The following is a 19,090-nucleotide window of genomic DNA, read 5'->3' on the forward strand; positions in this document are numbered from 1 at the left end:
GTTTTTCCTTTGGCTTCTGCGCTTGGAGGAATTGCAAAACTGAAACAACGCTCACGGAACCCAAGGAAAAATTATGGTGCTTTATATGTTAAAAAGATAAAGAAAATACTGTCATCACTGACAAACCATTCTTTCGGAAGCAAAAGAAACATGCCAGACCATTCTGTTTTTAAAGTGGTGGAAACAAAAATACTCCATCTGTGTTTTAGTTTCTCCTGTTACTGCGCTGAACAAGACTGTGAGGTGCTGTTAAAACTTTGCTCGGCTTACCAAAAGGACATCCAAAAGAATCAAGATAGCCAATATAAGGCATCAAGAAATGTTACAATTTGAGAGAAAAGAATTGCAAAATTATTTTTCTTTAGAATAGGACATTGGCAAACAGGCATATTAATTATTACTACTTGATTTCTACAAGTAGTTTACATTGGATTTTGACAAACATGTTCACAATTTGTTGAAGGAATAGTGATTAAAATGTTGCTGAAATCTTTGATTTGTCAAGGTAGGACTATATTTTCAGGGATCATTTCTGTAGAATGCAAAGGGAGAAATGTGCTCGAAAGTGTCCATACTCACCTTCCACAATGATGAATATTAGGGTTCTTGTCTCATTAGGACTGCTGTTGGCAGTGCTGCTCTCTGCAGATGCTGCCACCATTTGATGACTTGGTCATCTTTCCTGATGGGAAGATGGCTGGCGGGAACTCATTCAGAGTGGTTGTTTGAATGCTAAATGTCTATTTTTGTTTTAAAAACAGCTGAGTTTGCAAGTTTGTGTTTTTGTCTATTTTGAAAACTATGCTTTTTTTTTTGTATTTGTCAGATGGAAAGGAAAAAAATGACATTATACTTCTATGTGGGAAGATTATTTGCAGTGTGACACGCAGTAGCTGCCAATGTTTTTCCTTTGGCTTCTGCGCTTGGAGGAATTGCAAAACTGAAACAACGCTCACGGAACCCAAGGAAAAATTATGGTGCTTTATATGTTAAAAAGATAAAGAAAATACTGTCATCACTGACAAACCATTCTTTCGGAAGCAAAAGAAACATGCCAGACCATTCTGTTTTTAAAGTGGTGGAAACAAAAATACTCCATCTGTGTTTTAGTTTCTCCTGTTACTGCGCTGAACAAGACTGTGAGGTGCTGTTAAAACTTTGCTCGGCTTACCAAAAGGACATCCAAAAGAATCAAGATAGCCAATATAAGGCATCAAGAAATGTTACAATTTGAGAGAAAAGAATTGCAAAATTATTTTTCTTTAGAATAGGACATTGGCAAACAGGCATATTAATTATTACTACTTGATTTCTACAAGTAGTTTACATTGGATTTTGACAAACATGTTCACAATTTGTTGAAGGAATAGTGATTAAAATGTTGCTGAAATCTTTGATTTGTCAAGGTAGGACTATATTTTCAGGGATCATTTCTGAAGAATGCAAAGGGAGAAATGTGCTCGAAAGTGTCCATACTCACCTTCCACAATGATGAATATTAGGGTTCTTGTCTCATTAGGACTGCTGTTGGCAGTGCTGCTCTCTGCAGATGCTGCCACCATTTGATGACTTGGTCATCTTTCCTGATGGGAAGATGGCTGGCGGGAACTCATTCAGAGTGGTTGTTTGAATGCTAAATGTCTATTTTTGTTTTAAAAACAGCTGAGTTTGCAAGTTTGTGTTTTTGTCTATTTTGAAAACTATGTTTTTTTTTTTTTTGTATTTGTCAGATGGAAAGGAAAAAAATGACATTATACTTCTATGTGGGAAGATTATTTGCAGTGTGACACGCAGTAGCTGCCAATGTTTTTCCTTTGGCTTCTGCGCTTGGAGGAATTGCAAAACTGAAACAACGCTCACGGAACCCAAGGAAAAATTATGGTGCTTTATATGTTAAAAAGATAAAGAAAATACTGTCATCACTGACAAACCATTCTTTCGGAAGCAAAAGAAACATGCCAGACCATTCTGTTTTTAAAGTGGTGGAAACAAAAATACTCCATCTGTGTTTTAGTTTCTCCTGTTACTGCGCTGAACAAGACTGTGAGGTGCTGTTAAAACTTTGCTCGGCTTACCAAAAGGACATCCAAAAGAATCAAGATAGCCAATATAAGGCATCAAGAAATGTTACAATTTGAGAGAAAAGAATTGCAAAATTATTTTTCTTTAGAATAGGACATTGGCAAACAGGCATATTAATTATTACTACTTGATTTCTACAAGTAGTTTACATTGGATTTTGACAAACATGTTCACAATTTGTTGAAGGAATAGTGATTAAAATGTTGCTGAAATCTTTGATTTGTCAAGGTAGGACTATATTTTCAGGGATCATTTCTGTAGAATGCAAAGGGAGAAAGGTGCTCGAAAGTGTCCATACTCACCTTCCATCATGATGAATTTTAGGGTTCTTGTCTCATTAGGACTGCTGTTGGCAGTGCTGCTCTCTGCAGATGCTGCCACCATTTGATGACTTGGTCATCTTTCCTGATGGGAAGGTGGCTGGCGGGAACTCATTCAGAGTGGTTGTTTGAATGCTAAATGTCTATTTTTGTTTTAAAAACAGCTGAGTTTGCAAGTTTGTGTTTTTGTCTATTTTGAAAACTATGCTTTTTTTTTTTTTGTATTTGTCAGATGGAAAGGAAAAAAATGACATTATACTTCTATGTGGGAAGATTATTTGCAGTGTGACACGCAGTAGCTGCCAATGTTTTTCCTTTGGCTTCTGCGCTTGGAGGAATTGCAAAACTGAAACAACGCTCACGGAACCCAAGGAAAAATTATGGTGCTTTATATGTTAAAAAGATAAAGAAAATACTGTCATCACTGACAAACCATTCTTTCGGAAGCAAAAGAAACATGCCAGACCATTCTGTTTTTAAAGTGGTGGAAACAAAAATACTCCATCTGTGTTTTAGTTTCTCCTGTTACTGCGCTGAACAAGACTGTGAGGTGCTGTTAAAACTTTGCTCGGCTTACCAAAAGGACATCCAAAAGAATCAAGATAGCCAATATAAGGCATCAAGAAATGTTACAATTTGAGAGAAAAGAATTGCAAAATTATTTTTCTTTAGAATAGGACATTGGCAAACAGGCATATTAATTATTACTACTTGATTTCTACAAGTAGTTTACATTGGATTTTGACAAACATGTTCACAATTTGTTGAAGGAATAGTGATTAAAATGTTGCTGAAATCTTTGATTTGTCAAGTTAGGACTATATTTTCAGGGATCATTTCTGTAGAATGCAAAGGGAGAAATGTGCTCGAAAGTGTCCATACTCACCTTCCACGATGATGAATTTTAGGGTTCTTGTCTCATTAGGACTGCTGTTGGCAGTGCTGCTCTCTGCAGATGCTGCCACCATTTGATGACTTGGTCATCTTTCCTGATGGGAAGATGGCTGGCGGGAACTCATTCAGAGTGGTTGTTTGAATGCTAAATGTCTATTTTTGTTTTAAAAACAGCTGAGTTTGCAAGTTTGTGTTTATGTCTATTTCGAAAACTATGTTTTTTTTTTTTTTGTATTTGTCAGATGGAAAGGAAAAAAATGACATTATACTTCTATGTGGGAAGATTATTTGCAGTGTGACACGCAGTAGCTGCCAATGTTTTTCCTTTGGCTTCTGCGCTTGGAGGAATTGCAAAACTGAAACAACGCTCACGGAACCCAAGGAAAAATTATGGTGCTTTATATGTTAAAAAGATAAAGAAAATACTGTCATCACTGACAAACCATTCTTTCGGAAGCAAAAGAAACATGCCAGACCATTCTGTTTTTAAAGTGGTGGAAACAAAAATACTCCATCTGTGTTTTAGTTTCTCCTGTTACTGCGCTGAACAAGACTGTGAGGTGCTGTTAAAACTTTGCTCGGCTTACCAAAAGGACATCCAAAAGAATCAAGATAGCCAATATAAGGCATCAAGAAATGTTACAATTTGAGAGAAAAGAATTGCAAAATTATTTTTCTTTAGAATAGGACATTGGCAAACAGGCATATTAATTATTACTACTTGATTTCTACAAGTAGTTTACATTGGATTTTGACAAACATGTTCACAATTTGTTGAAGGAATAGTGATTAAAATGTTGCTGAAATCTTTGATTTGTCAAGTTAGGACTATATTTTCAGGGATCATTTCTGTAGAATGCAAAGGGAGAAATGTGCTCGAAAGTGTCCATACTCACCTTCCACGATGATGAATTTTAGGGTTCTTGTCTCATTAGGACTGCTGTTGGCAGTGCTGCTCTCTGCAGATGCTGCCACCATTTGATGACTTGGTCATCTTTCCTGATGGGAAGATGGCTGGCGGGAACTCATTCAGAGTGGTTGTTTGAATGCTAAATGTCTATTTTTGTTTTAAAAACAGCTGAGTTTGCAAGTTTGTGTTTATGTCTATTTCGAAAACTATGTTTTTTTTTTTTTTGTATTTGTCAGATGGAAAGGAAAAAAATGACATTATACTTCTATGTGGGAAGATTATTTGCAGTGTGACACGCAGTAGCTGCCAATGTTTTTCCTTTGGCTTCTGCGCTTGGAGGAATTGCAAAACTGAAACAACGCTCACGGAACCCAAGGAAAAATTATGGTGCTTTATATGTTAAAAAGATAAAGAAAATACTGTCATCACTGACAAACCATTCTTTCGGAAGCAAAAGAAACATGCCAGACCATTCTGTTTTTAAAGTGGTGGAAACAAAAATACTCCATCTGTGTTTTAGTTTCTCCTGTTACTGCGCTGAACAAGACTGTGAGGTGCTGTTAAAACTTTGCTCGGCTTACCAAAAGGACATCCAAAAGAATCAAGATAGCCAATATAAGGCATCAAGAAATGTTACAATTTGAGAGAAAAGAATTGCAAAATTATTTTTCTTTAGAATAGGACATTGGCAAACAGGCATATTAATTATTACTACTTGATTTCTACAAGTAGTTTACATTGGATTTTGACAAACATGTTCACAATTTGTTGAAGGAATAGTGATTAAAATGTTGCTGAAATCTTTGATTTGTCAAGGTAGGACTATATTTTCAGGGATCATTTCTGTAGAATGCAAAGGAAGAAATGTGCTTGAAAGTGTCCATACTCACCTTCCACGATGATGAATTTTAGGGTTCTTGTCTCATTAGGACTGCTGTTGGCAGTGCTGCTCTCTGCAGATGCTGCCACCATTTGATGACTTGGTCATCTTTCCTGATGGGAAGATGGCTGGCGGGAACTCATTCAGAGTGGTTGTTTGAATGCTAAATGTCTATTTTTGTTTTAAAAACAGCTGAGTTTGCAAGTTTGTGTTTTTGTCTATTTTGAAAACTATGCTTTTTTTTTTTTTTTTGTATTTGTCAGATGGAAAGGAAAAAAATGACATTATACTTCTATGTGGGAAGATTATTTGCAGTGTGACAGGCAGTAGCTGCGAATGTTTTTCCTTTGGCTTCTGCGCTTGGAGGAATTGCAAAACTGAAACAACGCTCACGGAACCCAAGGAAAAATTATGGTGCTTTATATATTAAAAAGATAAAGAAAATACTGTCATCACTGACAAACCATTCTTTCGGAAGCAAAAGAAACATGCCAGACCATTCTGTTTTTAAAGTGGTGGAAACAAAAATACTCCATCTGTGTTTTAGTTTCTCCTGTTACTGCGCTGAACAAGACTGTGAGGTGCTGTTAAAACTTTGCTCGGCTTACCAAAAGGACATCCAAAAGAATCAAGATAGCCAATATAAGGCATCAAGAAATGTTACAATTTGAGAGAAAAGAATTGCAAAATTATTTTTCTTTAGAATAGGACATTGGCAAACAGGCATATTAATTATTACTACTTGATTTCTACAAGTAGTTTACATTGGATTTTGACAAACATGTTCACAATTTGTTGAAGGAATAGTGATTAAAATGTTGCTGAAATCTTTGATTTGTCAAGTTAGGACTATATTTTCAGGGATCATTTCTGTAGAATGCAAAGGGAGAAATGTGCTCGAAAGTGTCCATACTCACCTTCCACGATGATGAATTTTAGGGTTCTTGTCTCATTAGGACTGCTGTTGGCAGTGCTGCTCTCTGCAGATGCTGCCACCATTTGATGACTTGGTCATCTTTCCTGATGGGAAGATGGCTGGCGGGAACTCATTCAGAGTGGTTGTTTGAATGCTAAATGTCTATTTTTGTTTTAAAAACAGCTGAGTTTGCAAGTTTGTGTTTATGTCTATTTCGAAAACTATGTTTTTTTTTTTTTTGTATTTGTCAGATGGAAAGGAAAAAAATGACATTATACTTCTATGTGGGAAGATTATTTGCAGTGTGACACGCAGTAGCTGCCAATGTTTTTCCTTTGGCTTCTGCGCTTGGAGGAATTGCAAAACTGAAACAACGCTCACGGAACCCAAGGAAAAATTATGGTGCTTTATATGTTAAAAAGATAAAGAAAATACTGTCATCACTGACAAACCATTCTTTCGGAAGCAAAAGAAACATGCCAGACCATTCTGTTTTTAAAGTGGTGGAAACAAAAATACTCCATCTGTGTTTTAGTTTCTCCTGTTACTGCGCTGAACAAGACTGTGAGGTGCTGTTAAAACTTTGCTCGGCTTACCAAAAGGACATCCAAAAGAATCAAGATAGCCAATATAAGGCATCAAGAAATGTTACAATTTGAGAGAAAAGAATTGCAAAATTATTTTTCTTTAGAATAGGACATTGGCAAACAGGCATATTAATTATTACTACTTGATTTCTACAAGTAGTTTACATTGGATTTTGACAAACATGTTCACAATTTGTTGAAGGAATAGTGATTAAAATGTTGCTGAAATCTTTGATTTGTCAAGTTAGGACTATATTTTCAGGGATCATTTCTGTAGAATGCAAAGGGAGAAATGTGCTCGAAAGTGTCCATACTCACCTTCCACGATGATGAATTTTAGGGTTCTTGTCTCATTAGGACTGCTGTTGGCAGTGCTGCTCTCTGCAGATGCTGCCACCATTTGATGACTTGGTCATCTTTCCTGATGGGAAGATGGCTGGCGGGAACTCATTCAGAGTGGTTGTTTGAATGCTAAATGTCTATTTTTGTTTTAAAAACAGCTGAGTTTGCAAGTTTGTGTTTATGTCTATTTCGAAAACTATGTTTTTTTTTTTTTTGTATTTGTCAGATGGAAAGGAAAAAAATGACATTATACTTCTATGTGGGAAGATTATTTGCAGTGTGACACGCAGTAGCTGCCAATGTTTTTCCTTTGGCTTCTGCGCTTGGAGGAATTGCAAAACTGAAACAACGCTCACGGAACCCAAGGAAAAATTATGGTGCTTTATATGTTAAAAAGATAAAGAAAATACTGTCATCACTGACAAACCATTCTTTCGGAAGCAAAAGAAACATGCCAGACCATTCTGTTTTTAAAGTGGTGGAAACAAAAATACTCCATCTGTGTTTTAGTTTCTCCTGTTACTGCGCTGAACAAGACTGTGAGGTGCTGTTAAAACTTTGCTCGGCTTACCAAAAGGACATCCAAAAGAATCAAGATAGCCAATATAAGGCATCAAGAAATGTTACAATTTGAGAGAAAAGAATTGCAAAATTATTTTTCTTTAGAATAGGACATTGGCAAACAGGCATATTAATTATTACTACTTGATTTCTACAAGTAGTTTACATTGGATTTTGACAAACATGTTCACAATTTGTTGAAGGAATAGTGATTAAAATGTTGCTGAAATCTTTGATTTGTCAAGGTAGGACTATATTTTCAGGGATCATTTCTGTAGAATGCAAAGGAAGAAATGTGCTTGAAAGTGTCCATACTCACCTTCCACGATGATGAATTTTAGGGTTCTTGTCTCATTAGGACTGCTGTTGGCAGTGCTGCTCTCTGCAGATGCTGCCACCATTTGATGACTTGGTCATCTTTCCTGATGGGAAGATGGCTGGCGGGAACTCATTCAGAGTGGTTGTTTGAATGCTAAATGTCTATTTTTGTTTTAAAAACAGCTGAGTTTGCAAGTTTGTGTTTTTGTCTATTTTGAAAACTATGCTTTTTTTTTTTTTTTTGTATTTGTCAGATGGAAAGGAAAAAAATGACATTATACTTCTATGTGGGAAGATTATTTGCAGTGTGACAGGCAGTAGCTGCGAATGTTTTTCCTTTGGCTTCTGCGCTTGGAGGAATTGCAAAACTGAAACAACGCTCACGGAACCCAAGGAAAAATTATGGTGCTTTATATATTAAAAAGATAAAGAAAATACTGTCATCACTGACAAACCATTCTTTCGGAAGCAAAAGAAACATGCCAGACCATTCTGTTTTTAAAGTGGTGGAAACAAAAATACTCCATCTGTGTTTTAGTTTCTCCTGTTACTGCGCTGAACAAGACTGTGAGGTGCTGTTAAAACTTTGCTCGGCTTACCAAAAGGACATCCAAAAGAATCAAGATAGCCAATATAAGGCATCAAGAAATGTTACAATTTGAGAGAAAAGAATTGCAAAATTATTTTTCTTTAGAATAGGACATTGGCAAACAGGCATATTAATTATTACTACTTGATTTCTACAAGTAGTTTACATTGGATTTTGACAAACATGTTCACAATTTGTTGAAGGAATAGTGATTAAAATGTTGCTGAAATCTTTAATTTGTCAAGGTAGGACTATATTTTCAGGGATCATTTCTGTAGAATGCAAAGGGAGAAATGTGCTCGAAAGTGTCCATACTCACCTTCCAAGATGATGAATTTTAGGGTTCTTGTCTCATTAGGACTGCTGTTGGCAGTGCTGCTCTCTGCAGATGCTGCCACCATTTGATGACTTAGTCATCTTTCCTGATGGGAAGATGGCTGGCGGGAACTCATTCAGTGTGGTTGTTTGAATGCTAAATGTCTATTTTTGTTTTAAAAACAGCTGAGTTTGCAAGTTTGTGTTTTTGTCTATTTTGAAAACTATGCTTTTTTTTTTTTTTTTGTATTTGTCAGATGGAAAGGAAAAAAATGACATTATACTTCTATGTGGGAAGATTATTTGCAGTGTGACAGGCAGTAGCTGCCAATGTTTTTCCTTTGGCTTCTGCGCTTGGAGGAATTGCAAAACTGAAACAACGCTCACGGAACCCAAGGAAAAATTATGGTGCTTTATATGTTAAAAAGATAAAGAAAATACTGTCATCACTGACAAACCATTCTTTCGGAAGCAAAAGAAACATGCCAGACCATTCTGTTTTTAAAGTGGTGGAAACAAAAATACTCCATCTGTGTTTTAGTTTCTCCTGTTACTGCGCTGAACAAGACTGTGAGGTGCTGTTAAAACTTTGCTCGGCTTACCAAAAGGACATCCAAAAGAATCAAGATAGCCAATATAAGGCATCAAGAAATGTTACAATTTGAGAGAAAAGAATTGCAAAATTATTTTTCTTTAGAATAGGACATTGGCAAACAGGCATATTAATTATTACTACTTGATTTCTACAAGTAGTTTACATTGGATTTTGACAAACATGTTCACAATTTGTTGAAGGAATAGTGATTAAAATGTTGCTGAAATCTTTGATTTGTCAAGGTAGGACTATATTTTCAGGGATCATTTCTGTAGAATGCAAAGGAAGAAATGTGCTTGAAAGTGTCCATACTCACCTTCCACGATGATGAATTTTAGGGTTCTTGTCTCATTAGGACTGCTGTTGGCAGTGCTGCTCTCTGCAGATGCTGCCACCATTTGATGACTTGGTCATCTTTCCTGATGGGAAGATGGCTGGCGGGAACTCATTCAGAGTGGTTGTTTGAATGCTAAATGTCTATTTTTGTTTTAAAAACAGCTGAGTTTGCAAGTTTGTGTTTTTGTCTATTTTGAAAACTATGCTTTTTTTTTTTTTTTTGTATTTGTCAGATGGAAAGGAAAAAAATGACATTATACTTCTATGTGGGAAGATTATTTGCAGTGTGACAGGCAGTAGCTGCGAATGTTTTTCCTTTGGCTTCTGCGCTTGGAGGAATTGCAAAACTGAAACAACGCTCACGGAACCCAAGGAAAAATTATGGTGCTTTATATATTAAAAAGATAAAGAAAATACTGTCATCACTGACAAACCATTCTTTCGGAAGCAAAAGAAACATGCCAGACCATTCTGTTTTTAAAGTGGTGGAAACAAAAATACTCCATCTGTGTTTTAGTTTCTCCTGTTACTGCGCTGAACAAGACTGTGAGGTGCTGTTAAAACTTTGCTCGGCTTACCAAAAGGACATCCAAAAGAATCAAGATAGCCAATATAAGGCATCAAGAAATGTTACAATTTGAGAGAAAAGAATTGCAAAATTATTTTTCTTTAGAATAGGACATTGGCAAACAGGCATATTAATTATTACTACTTGATTTCTACAAGTAGTTTACATTGGATTTTGACAAACATGTTCACAATTTGTTGAAGGAATAGTGATTAAAATGTTGCTGAAAACTTTAATTTGTCAAGGTAGGACTATATTTTCAGGGATCATTTCTGTAGAATGCAAAGGGAGAAATGTGCTCGAAAGTGTCCATACTCACCTTCCAAGATGATGAATTTTAGGGTTCTTGTCTCATTAGGACTGCTGTTGGCAGTGCTGCTCTCTGCAGATGCTGCCACCATTTGATGACTTAGTCATCTTTCCTGATGGGAAGATGGCTGGCGGGAACTCATTCAGTGTGGTTGTTTGAATGCTAAATGTCTATTTTTGTTTTAAAAACAGCTGAGTTTGCAAGTTTGTGTTTTTGTCTATTTTGAAAACTATGCTTTTTTTTTTTTTTTTGTATTTGTCAGATGGAAAGGAAAAAAATGACATTATACTTCTATGTGGGAAGATTATTTGCAGTGTGACAGGCAGTAGCTGCCAATGTTTTTCCTTTGGCTTCTGCGCTTGGAGGAATTGCAAAACTGAAACAACGCTCACGGAACCCAAGGAAAAATTATGGTGCTTTATATGTTAAAAAGATAAAGAAAATACTGTCATCACTGACAAACCATTCTTTCGGAAGCAAAAGAAACATGCCAGACCATTCTGTTTTTAAAGTGGTGGAAACAAAAATACTCCATCTGTGTTTTAGTTTCTCCTGTTACTGCGCTGAACAAGACTGTGAGGTGCTGTTAAAACTTTGCTCGGCTTACCAAAAGGACATCCAAAAGAATCAAGATAGCCAATATAAGGCATCAAGAAATGTTACAATTTGAGAGAAAAGAATTGCAAAATTATTTTTCTTTAGAATAGGACATTGGCAAACAGGCATATTAATTATTACTACTTGATTTCTACAAGTAGTTTACATTGGATTTTGACAAACATGTTCACAATTTGTTGAAGGAATAGTGATTAAAATGTTGCTGAAATCTTTGATTTGTCAAGGTAGGACTATATTTTCAGGGATCATTTCTGTAGAATGCAAAGGGAGAAATGTGCTCGAAAGTGTCCATACTCACCTTCCACGATGATGAATTTTAGGGTTCTTGTCTCATTAGGACTGCTGTTGGCAGTGCTGCTCTCTGCAGATGCTGCCACCATTTGATGACTTGGTCATCTTTCCTGATGGGAAGATGGCTGGCGGGAACTCATTCAGAGTGGTTGTTTGAATGCTAAATGTCTATTTTTGTTTTAAAAACAGCTGAGTTTGCAAGTTTGTGTTTTTGTCTATTTTGAAAACTATGTTTTTTTTTTTTTGTATTTGTCAGATGGAAAGGAAAAAAATGACATTATACTTCTATGTGGGAAGATTATTTGCAGTGTGACACGCAGTAGCTGCCAATGTTTTTCCTTTGGCTTCTGCGCTTGGAGGAATTGCAAAACTGAAACAACGCTCACGGAACCCAAGGAAAAATTATGGTGCTTTATATGTTAAAAAGATAAAGAAAATACTGTCATCACTGACAAACCATTCTTTCGGAAGCAAAAGAAACATGCCAGACCATTCTGTTTTTAAAGTGGTGGAAACAAAAATACTCCATCTGTGTTTTAGTTTCTCCTGTTACTGCGCTGAACAAGACTGTGAGGTGCTGTTAAAACTTTGCTCGGCTTACCAAAAGGACATCCAAAAGAATCAAGATAGCCAATATAAGGCATCAAGAAATGTTACAATTTGAGAGAAAAGAATTGCAAAATTATTTTTCTTTAGAATAGGACATTGGCAAACAGGCATATTAATTATTACTACTTGATTTCTACAAGTAGTTTACATTGGATTTTGACAAACATGTTCACAATTTGTTGAAGGAATAGTGATTAAAATGTTGCTGAAATCTTTGATTTGTCAAGGTAGGACTATATTTTCAGGGATCATTTCTGTAGAATGCAAAGGGAGAAATGTGCTCGAAAGTGTCCATACTCACCTTCCACGATGATGAATTTTAGGGTTCTTGTCTCATTAGGACTGCTGTTGGCAGTGCTGCTCTCTGCAGATGTTGCCACCATTTGATGACTTAGTCATCTTTCCTGATGGGAAGGTGGCTGGCGGGAACTCATTCAGAGTGGTTGTTTGAATGCTAAATGTCTATTTTTGTTTTAAAAACAGCTGAGTTTGCAAGTTTGTGTTTTTGTCTATTTTGAAAACTATGCTTTTTTTTTTTTGTATTTGTCAGATGGAAAGGAAAAAAATGACATTATACTTCTATGTGGGAAGATTATTTGCAGTGTGACACGCAGTAGCTGCCAATGTTTTTCCTTTGGCTTCTGCGCTTGGAGGAATTGCAAAACTGAAACAACGCTCACGGAACCCAAGGAAAAATTATGGTGCTTTATATGTTAAAAAGATAAAGAAAATACTGTCATCACTGACAAACCATTCTTTCGGAAGCAAAAGAAACATGCCAGACCATTCTGTTTTTAAAGTGGTGGAAACAAAAATACTCCATCTGTGTTTTAGTTTCTCCTGTTACTGCGCTGAACAAGACTGTGAGGTGCTGTTAAAACTTTGCTCGGCTTACCAAAAGGACATCCAAAAGAATCAAGATAGCCAATATAAGGCATCAAGAAATGTTACAATTTGAGAGAAAAGAATTGCAAAATTATTTTTCTTTAGAATAGGACATTGGCAAACAGGCATATTAATTATTACTACTTGATTTCTACAAGTAGTTTACATTGGATTTTGACAAACATGTTCACAATTTGTTGAAGGAATAGTGATTAAAATGTTGCTGAAATCTTTGATTTGTCAAGTTAGGACTATATTTTCAGGGATCATTTCTGTAGAATGCAAAGGGAGAAATGTGCTCGAAAGTGTCCATACTCACCTTCCACGATGATGAATTTTAGGGTTCTTGTCTCATTAGGACTGCTGTTGGCAGTGCTGCTCTCTGCAGATGCTGCCACCATTTGATGACTTGGTCATCTTTCCTGATGGGAAGATGGCTGGCGGGAACTCATTCAGAGTGGTTGTTTGAATGCTAAATGTCTATTTTTGTTTTAAAAACAGCTGAGTTTGCAAGTTTGTGTTTATGTCTATTTTGAAAACTATGTTTTGTTTTTTTTTTGTATTTGTCAGATGGAAAGGAAAAAAATGACATTATACTTCTATGTGGGAAGATTATTTGCAGTGTGACACGCAGTAGCTGCCAATGTTTTTCCTTTGGCTTCTGCGCTTGGAGGAATTGCAAAACTGAAACAACGCTCACGGAACCCAAGGAAAAATTATGGTGCTTTATATGTTAAAAAGATAAAGAAAATACTGTCATCACTGACAAACCATTCTTTCGGAAGCAAAAGAAACATGCCAGACCATTCTGTTTTTAAAGTGGTGGAAACAAAAATACTCCATCTGTGTTTTAGTTTCTCCTGTTACTGCGCTGAACAAGACTGTGAGGTGCTGTTAAAACTTTGCTCGGCTTACCAAAAGGACATCCAAAAGAATCAAGATAGCCAATATAAGGCATCAAGAAATGTTACAATTTGAGAGAAAAGAATTGCAAAATTATTTTTCTTTAGAATAGGACATTGGCAAACAGGCATATTAATTATTACTACTTGATTTCTACAAGTAGTTTACATTGGATTTTGACAAACATGTTCACAATTTGTTGAAGGAATAGTGATTAAAATGTTGCTGAAATCTTTGATTTGTCAAGGTAGGACTATATTTTCACGGATCATTTCTGTAGAATGCAAAGGGAGAAATGTGCTCGAAAGTGTCCATACTCACCTTCCACAATGATGAATATTAGGGTTCTTGTCTCATTAGGACTGCTGTTGGCAGTGCTGCTCTCTGCAGATGCTGCCACCATTTGATGACTTGGTCATCTTTCCTGATGGGAAGATGGCTGGCGGGAACTCATTCAGAGTGGTTGTTTGAATGCTAAATGTCTATTTTTGTTTTAAAAACAGCTGAGTTTGCAAGTTTGTGTTTTTGTCTATTTTGAAAACTATGCTTTTTTTTTTTTTGTATTTGTCAGATGGAAAGGAAAAAAATGACATTATACTTCTATGTGGGAAGATTATTTGCAGTGTGACAGGCAGTAGCTGCCAATGTTTTTCCTTTGGCTTCTGCGCTTGGAGGAATTGCAAAACTGAAACAACGCTCACGGAACCCAAGGAAAAATTATGGTGCTTTATATGTTAAAAAGATAAAGAAAATACTGTCATCACTGACAAACCATTCTTTCGGAAGCAAAAGAAACATGCCAGACCATTCTGTTTTTAAAGTGGTGGAAACAAAAATACTCCATCTGTGTTTTAGTTTCTCCTGTTACTGCGCTGAACAAGACTGTGAGGTGCTGTTAAAACTTTGCTCGGCTTACCAAAAGGACATCCAAAAGAATCAAGATAGCCAATATAAGGCATCAAGAAATGTTACAATTTGAGAGAAAAGAATTGCAAAATTATTTTTCTTTAGAATAGGACATTGGCAAACAGGCATATTAATTATTACTACTTGATTTCTACAAGTAGTTTACATTGGATTTTGACAAACATGTTCACAATTTGTTGAAGGAATAGTGATTAAAATGTTGCTGAAATCTTTGATTTGTCAAGGTAGGACTATATTTTCAGGGATCATTTCTGTAGAATGCAAAGGGAGAAATGTGCTCGAAAGTGTCCATACTCACCTTCCACGATGATGAATTTTAGGGTTCTTGTCTCATTAGGACTGCTGTTGGCAGTGCTGCTCTCTGCAGATGCTGCCACCATTTGATGACTTGGTCATCTTTCCTGATGGGAAGATGGCTGGCGGGAACTCATTCAGAGTGGTTGTTTGAATGCTAAATGTCTATTTTTGTTTTAAAAACAGCTGAGTTTGCAAGTTTGTGTTTTTGTCTATTTTGAAAACTATGCTTTTTTTTTTTTGTATTTGTCAGATGGAAAGGAAAAAAATGACATTATACTTCTATGTGGGAAGATTATTTGCAGTGTGACAGGCAGTAGCTGCCAATGTTTTTCCTTTGGCTTCTGCGCTTGGAGGAATTGCAAAACTGAAACAACGCTCACGGAACCCAAGGAAAAATTATGGTGCTTTATATGTTAAAAAGATAAAGAAAATACTGTCATCACTGACAAACCATTCTTTCGGAAGCAAAAGAAACATGCCAGACCATTCTGTTTTTAAAGTGGTGGAAACAAAAATACTCCATCTGTGTTTTAGTTTCTCCTGTTACTGCGCTGAACAAGACTGTGAGGTGCTGTTAAAACTTTGCTCGGCTTACCAAAAGGACATCCAAAAGAATCAAGATAGCCAATATAAGGCATCAAGAAATGTTACAATTTGAGAGAAAAGAATTGCAAAATTATTTTTCTTTAGAATAGGACATTGGCAAACAGGCATATTAATTATTACTACTTGATTTCTACAAGTAGTTTACATTGGATTTTGACAAACATGTTCACAATTTGTTGAAGGAATAGTGATTAAAATGTTGCTGAAATCTTTGATTTGTCAAGGTAGGACTATATTTTCAGGGATCATTTCTGTAGAATGCAAAGGGAGAAATGTGCTCGAAAGTGTCCATACTCACCTTCCACGATGATGAATTTTAGGGTTCTTGTCTCATTAGGACTGCTGTTGGCAGTGCTGCTCTCTGCAGATGCTGCCACCATTTGATGACTTAGTCATCTTTCCTGATGGGAAGGTGGCTGGCGGGAACTCATTCAGAGTGGTTGTTTGAATGCTAAATGTCTATTTTTGTTTTAAAAACAGCTGAGTTTGCAAGTTTGTGTTTTTGTCTATTTTGAAAACTATGCTTTTTTTTTTTTGTATTTGTCAGATGGAAAGGAAAAAAATGACATTATACTTCTATGTGGGAAGATTATTTGCAGTGTGACAGGCAGTAGCTGCCAATGTTTTTCCTTTGGCTTCTGCGCTTGGAGGAATTGCAAAACTGAAACAACGCTCACGGAACCCAAGGAAAAATTATGGTGCTTTATATGTTAAAAAGATAAAGAAAATACTGTCATCACTGACAAACCATTCTTTCGGAAGCAAAAGAAACATGCCAGACCATTCTGTTTTTAAAGTGGTGGAAACAAAAATACTCCATCTGTGTTTTAGTTTCTCCTGTTACTGCGCTGAACAAGACTGTGAGGTGCTGTTAAAACTTTGCTCGGCTTACCAAAAGGACATCCAAAAGAATCAAGATAGCCAATATAAGGCATCAAGAAATGTTACAATTTGAGAGAAAAGAATTGCAAAATTATTTTTCTTTAGAATAGGACATTGGCAAACAGGCATATTAATTATTACTACTTGATTTCTACAAGTAGTTTACATTGGATTTTGACAAACATGTTCACAATTTGTTGAAGGAATAGTGATTAAAATGTTGCTGAAATCTTTGATTTGTCAAGTTAGGACTATATTTTCAGGGATCATTTCTGTAGAATGCAAAGGGAGAAATGTGCTCGAAAGTGTCCATACTCACCTTCCACGATGATGAATTTTAGGGTTCTTGTCTCATTAGGACTGCTGTTGGCAGTGCTGCTCTCTGCAGATGCTGCCACCATTTGATGACTTGGTCATCTTTCCTGATGGGAAGATGGCTGGCGGGAACTCATTCAGAGTGGTTGTTTGAATGCTAAATGTCTATTTTTGTTTTAAAAACAGCTGAGTTTGCAAGTTTGTGTTTATGTCTATTTTGAAAACTATGTTTTGTTTTTTTTTTGTATTTGTCAGATGGAAAGGAAAAAAATGACATTATACTTCTATGTGGGAAGATTATTTGCAGTGTGACACGCAGTAGCTGCCAATGTTTTTCCTTTGGCTTCTGCGCTTGGAGGAATTGCAAAACTGAAACAACGCTCACGGAACCCAAGGAAAAATTATGGTGCTTTATATGTTAAAAAGATAAAGAAAATACTGTCATCACTGACAAACCATTCTTTCGGAAGCAAAAGAAACATGCCAGACCATTCTGTTTTTAAAGTGGTGGAAACAAAAATACTCCATCTGTGTTTTAGTTTCTCCTGTTACTGCGCTGAACAAGACTGTGAGGTGCTGTTAAAACTTTGCTCGGCTTACCAAAAGGACATCCAAAAGAATCAAGATAGCCAATATAAGGCATCAAGAAATGTTACAATTTGAGAGAAAAGAATTGCAAAATTATTTTTCTTTAGAATAGGACATTGGCAAACAGGCATATTAATTATTACTACTTGATTTCTACAAGTAGTTTACATTGGATTTTGACAAACATGTTCACAATTTGTTGAAGGAATAGTGATTAAAATGTTGCTGAAATCTTTGATTTGTCAAGGTAGGACTATATTTTCACGGATCATTTCTGTAGAATGCAAAGGGAGAAATGTGCTCGAAAGTGTCCATACTCACCTTCCACAATGATGAATATTAGGGTTCTTGTCTCATTAGGACTGCTGTTGGCAGTGCTGCTCTCTGCAGATGCTGCCACCATTTGATGACTTGGTCATCTTTCCTGATGGGAAGATGGCTGGCGGGAACTCATTCAGAGTGGTTGTTTGAATGCTAAATGTCTATTTTTGTTTTAAAAACAGCTGAGTTTGCAAGTTTGTGTTTTTGTCTATTTTGAAAACTATGCTTTTTTTTTTTTTGTATTTGTCAGATGGAAAGGAAAAAAATGACATTATACTTCTATGTGGGAAGATTATTTGCAGTGTGACAGGCAGTAGCTGCCAATGTTTTTCCTTTGGCTTCTGCGCTTGGAGGAATTGCAAAACTGAAACAACGCTCACGGAACCCAAGGAAAAATTATGGTGCTTTATATGTTAAAAAGATAAAGAAAATACTGTCATCACTGACAAACCATTCTTTCGGAAGCAAAAGAAACATGCCAGACCATTCTGTTTTTAAAGTGGTGGAAACAAAAATACTCCATCTGTGTTTTAGTTTCTCCTGTTACTGCGCTGAACAAGACTGTGAGGTGCTGTTAAAACTTTGCTCGGCTTACCAAAAGGACATCCAAAAGAATCAAGATAGCCAATATAAGGCATCAAGAAATGTTACAATTTGAGAGAAAAGAATTGCAAAATTATTTTTCTTTAGAATAGGACATTGGCAAACAGGCATATTAATTATTACTACTTGATTTCTACAAGTAGTTTACATTGGATTTTGACAAACATGTTCACAATTTGTTGAAGGAATAGTGATTAAAATGTTGCTGAAATCTTTGATTTGTCAAGGTAGGACTATATTTTCAGGGATCATTTCTGTAGAATGCAAAGGAAGAAATGTGCTTGAAAGTGTCCATACTCACCTTCCACGATGATGAATTTTAGGGTTCTTGTCTCATTAGGACTGCTGTTGGCAGTGCTGCTCTCTGCAGATGCTGCCACCATTTGATGACTTGGTCATCTTTCCTGATGGGAAGATGGCTGGCGGGAACTCATTCAGAGTGGTTGTTTGAATGCTAAATGTCTATTTTTGTTTTAAAAACAGCTGAGTTTGCAAGTTTGTGTTTATGTCTATTTTGAAAACTATGTTTTTTTTTTTTTTTGTATTTGTCAGATGGAAAGGAAAAAAATGACATTATACTTCTATGTGGGAAGATTATTTGCAGTGTGACACGCAGTAGCTGCCAATGTTTTTCCTTTGGCTTCTGCGCTTGGAGGAATTGCAAAACTGAAACAACGCTCACGGAACCCAAGGAAAAATTATGGTGCTTTATATGTTAAAAA

The 19,090-nt window shown here is 36.1% G+C and overlaps 21 non-coding genes across 21 annotated transcripts; all 21 read left to right on the forward strand.

Moving 5' to 3' along the window:
- The first annotated feature begins 507 nt into the window (after window positions 1-507).
- LOC143985016 (small nucleolar RNA U3) lies at window positions 508-722 on the forward strand. The gene has a single exon (XR_013275334.1). It is a non-coding gene; the product is annotated as a small nucleolar RNA U3 (small nucleolar RNA).
- A 686-nt stretch (window positions 723-1,408) lies between these two features.
- On the forward strand, window positions 1,409-1,623 carry LOC143985124 (small nucleolar RNA U3). The gene has a single exon (XR_013275426.1). It is a non-coding gene; the product is annotated as a small nucleolar RNA U3 (small nucleolar RNA).
- A 689-nt stretch (window positions 1,624-2,312) lies between these two features.
- Window positions 2,313-2,527, forward strand: LOC143985203 (small nucleolar RNA U3). Its single transcript, XR_013275496.1, has one exon. It is a non-coding gene; the product is annotated as a small nucleolar RNA U3 (small nucleolar RNA).
- A 689-nt stretch (window positions 2,528-3,216) lies between these two features.
- Window positions 3,217-3,431, forward strand: LOC143984708 (small nucleolar RNA U3). The gene has a single exon (XR_013275069.1). It is a non-coding gene; the product is annotated as a small nucleolar RNA U3 (small nucleolar RNA).
- Window positions 3,432-4,120: 689 nt separating this feature from the next.
- Window positions 4,121-4,335, forward strand: LOC143984709 (small nucleolar RNA U3). The gene has a single exon (XR_013275070.1). It is a non-coding gene; the product is annotated as a small nucleolar RNA U3 (small nucleolar RNA).
- A 689-nt stretch (window positions 4,336-5,024) lies between these two features.
- LOC143984822 (small nucleolar RNA U3) lies at window positions 5,025-5,239 on the forward strand. Its single transcript, XR_013275168.1, has one exon. It is a non-coding gene; the product is annotated as a small nucleolar RNA U3 (small nucleolar RNA).
- Window positions 5,240-5,931: 692 nt separating this feature from the next.
- On the forward strand, window positions 5,932-6,146 carry LOC143984711 (small nucleolar RNA U3). Its single transcript, XR_013275071.1, has one exon. It is a non-coding gene; the product is annotated as a small nucleolar RNA U3 (small nucleolar RNA).
- A 689-nt stretch (window positions 6,147-6,835) lies between these two features.
- Window positions 6,836-7,050, forward strand: LOC143984712 (small nucleolar RNA U3). Its single transcript, XR_013275072.1, has one exon. It is a non-coding gene; the product is annotated as a small nucleolar RNA U3 (small nucleolar RNA).
- A 689-nt stretch (window positions 7,051-7,739) lies between these two features.
- On the forward strand, window positions 7,740-7,954 carry LOC143984823 (small nucleolar RNA U3). Its single transcript, XR_013275169.1, has one exon. It is a non-coding gene; the product is annotated as a small nucleolar RNA U3 (small nucleolar RNA).
- Window positions 7,955-8,646: 692 nt separating this feature from the next.
- Window positions 8,647-8,861, forward strand: LOC143985168 (small nucleolar RNA U3). Its single transcript, XR_013275465.1, has one exon. It is a non-coding gene; the product is annotated as a small nucleolar RNA U3 (small nucleolar RNA).
- Window positions 8,862-9,553: 692 nt separating this feature from the next.
- LOC143984824 (small nucleolar RNA U3) lies at window positions 9,554-9,768 on the forward strand. Its single transcript, XR_013275170.1, has one exon. It is a non-coding gene; the product is annotated as a small nucleolar RNA U3 (small nucleolar RNA).
- A 692-nt stretch (window positions 9,769-10,460) lies between these two features.
- On the forward strand, window positions 10,461-10,675 carry LOC143985169 (small nucleolar RNA U3). The gene has a single exon (XR_013275466.1). It is a non-coding gene; the product is annotated as a small nucleolar RNA U3 (small nucleolar RNA).
- A 692-nt stretch (window positions 10,676-11,367) lies between these two features.
- Window positions 11,368-11,582, forward strand: LOC143984714 (small nucleolar RNA U3). Its single transcript, XR_013275073.1, has one exon. It is a non-coding gene; the product is annotated as a small nucleolar RNA U3 (small nucleolar RNA).
- Window positions 11,583-12,270: 688 nt separating this feature from the next.
- On the forward strand, window positions 12,271-12,485 carry LOC143984942 (small nucleolar RNA U3). The gene has a single exon (XR_013275272.1). It is a non-coding gene; the product is annotated as a small nucleolar RNA U3 (small nucleolar RNA).
- A 688-nt stretch (window positions 12,486-13,173) lies between these two features.
- On the forward strand, window positions 13,174-13,388 carry LOC143984715 (small nucleolar RNA U3). The gene has a single exon (XR_013275074.1). It is a non-coding gene; the product is annotated as a small nucleolar RNA U3 (small nucleolar RNA).
- Window positions 13,389-14,078: 690 nt separating this feature from the next.
- LOC143985162 (small nucleolar RNA U3) lies at window positions 14,079-14,293 on the forward strand. Its single transcript, XR_013275460.1, has one exon. It is a non-coding gene; the product is annotated as a small nucleolar RNA U3 (small nucleolar RNA).
- Window positions 14,294-14,982: 689 nt separating this feature from the next.
- On the forward strand, window positions 14,983-15,197 carry LOC143984716 (small nucleolar RNA U3). The gene has a single exon (XR_013275075.1). It is a non-coding gene; the product is annotated as a small nucleolar RNA U3 (small nucleolar RNA).
- Window positions 15,198-15,885: 688 nt separating this feature from the next.
- Window positions 15,886-16,100, forward strand: LOC143984756 (small nucleolar RNA U3). Its single transcript, XR_013275110.1, has one exon. It is a non-coding gene; the product is annotated as a small nucleolar RNA U3 (small nucleolar RNA).
- Window positions 16,101-16,788: 688 nt separating this feature from the next.
- LOC143984717 (small nucleolar RNA U3) lies at window positions 16,789-17,003 on the forward strand. The gene has a single exon (XR_013275076.1). It is a non-coding gene; the product is annotated as a small nucleolar RNA U3 (small nucleolar RNA).
- Window positions 17,004-17,693: 690 nt separating this feature from the next.
- Window positions 17,694-17,908, forward strand: LOC143985163 (small nucleolar RNA U3). The gene has a single exon (XR_013275461.1). It is a non-coding gene; the product is annotated as a small nucleolar RNA U3 (small nucleolar RNA).
- Window positions 17,909-18,597: 689 nt separating this feature from the next.
- On the forward strand, window positions 18,598-18,812 carry LOC143984826 (small nucleolar RNA U3). Its single transcript, XR_013275171.1, has one exon. It is a non-coding gene; the product is annotated as a small nucleolar RNA U3 (small nucleolar RNA).
- The last annotated feature ends 278 nt before the right edge of the window (window positions 18,813-19,090 follow it).

Source organism: Lithobates pipiens, unplaced genomic scaffold (assembly GCF_037356315.1).
Source record: "Lithobates pipiens isolate NorthernLeopardFrog02 unplaced genomic scaffold, aLitPip1_a1.2 Scaffold_16, whole genome shotgun sequence".
In the NCBI taxonomy this organism is placed as follows: domain Eukaryota; kingdom Metazoa; phylum Chordata; class Amphibia; order Anura; family Ranidae; genus Lithobates; species Lithobates pipiens.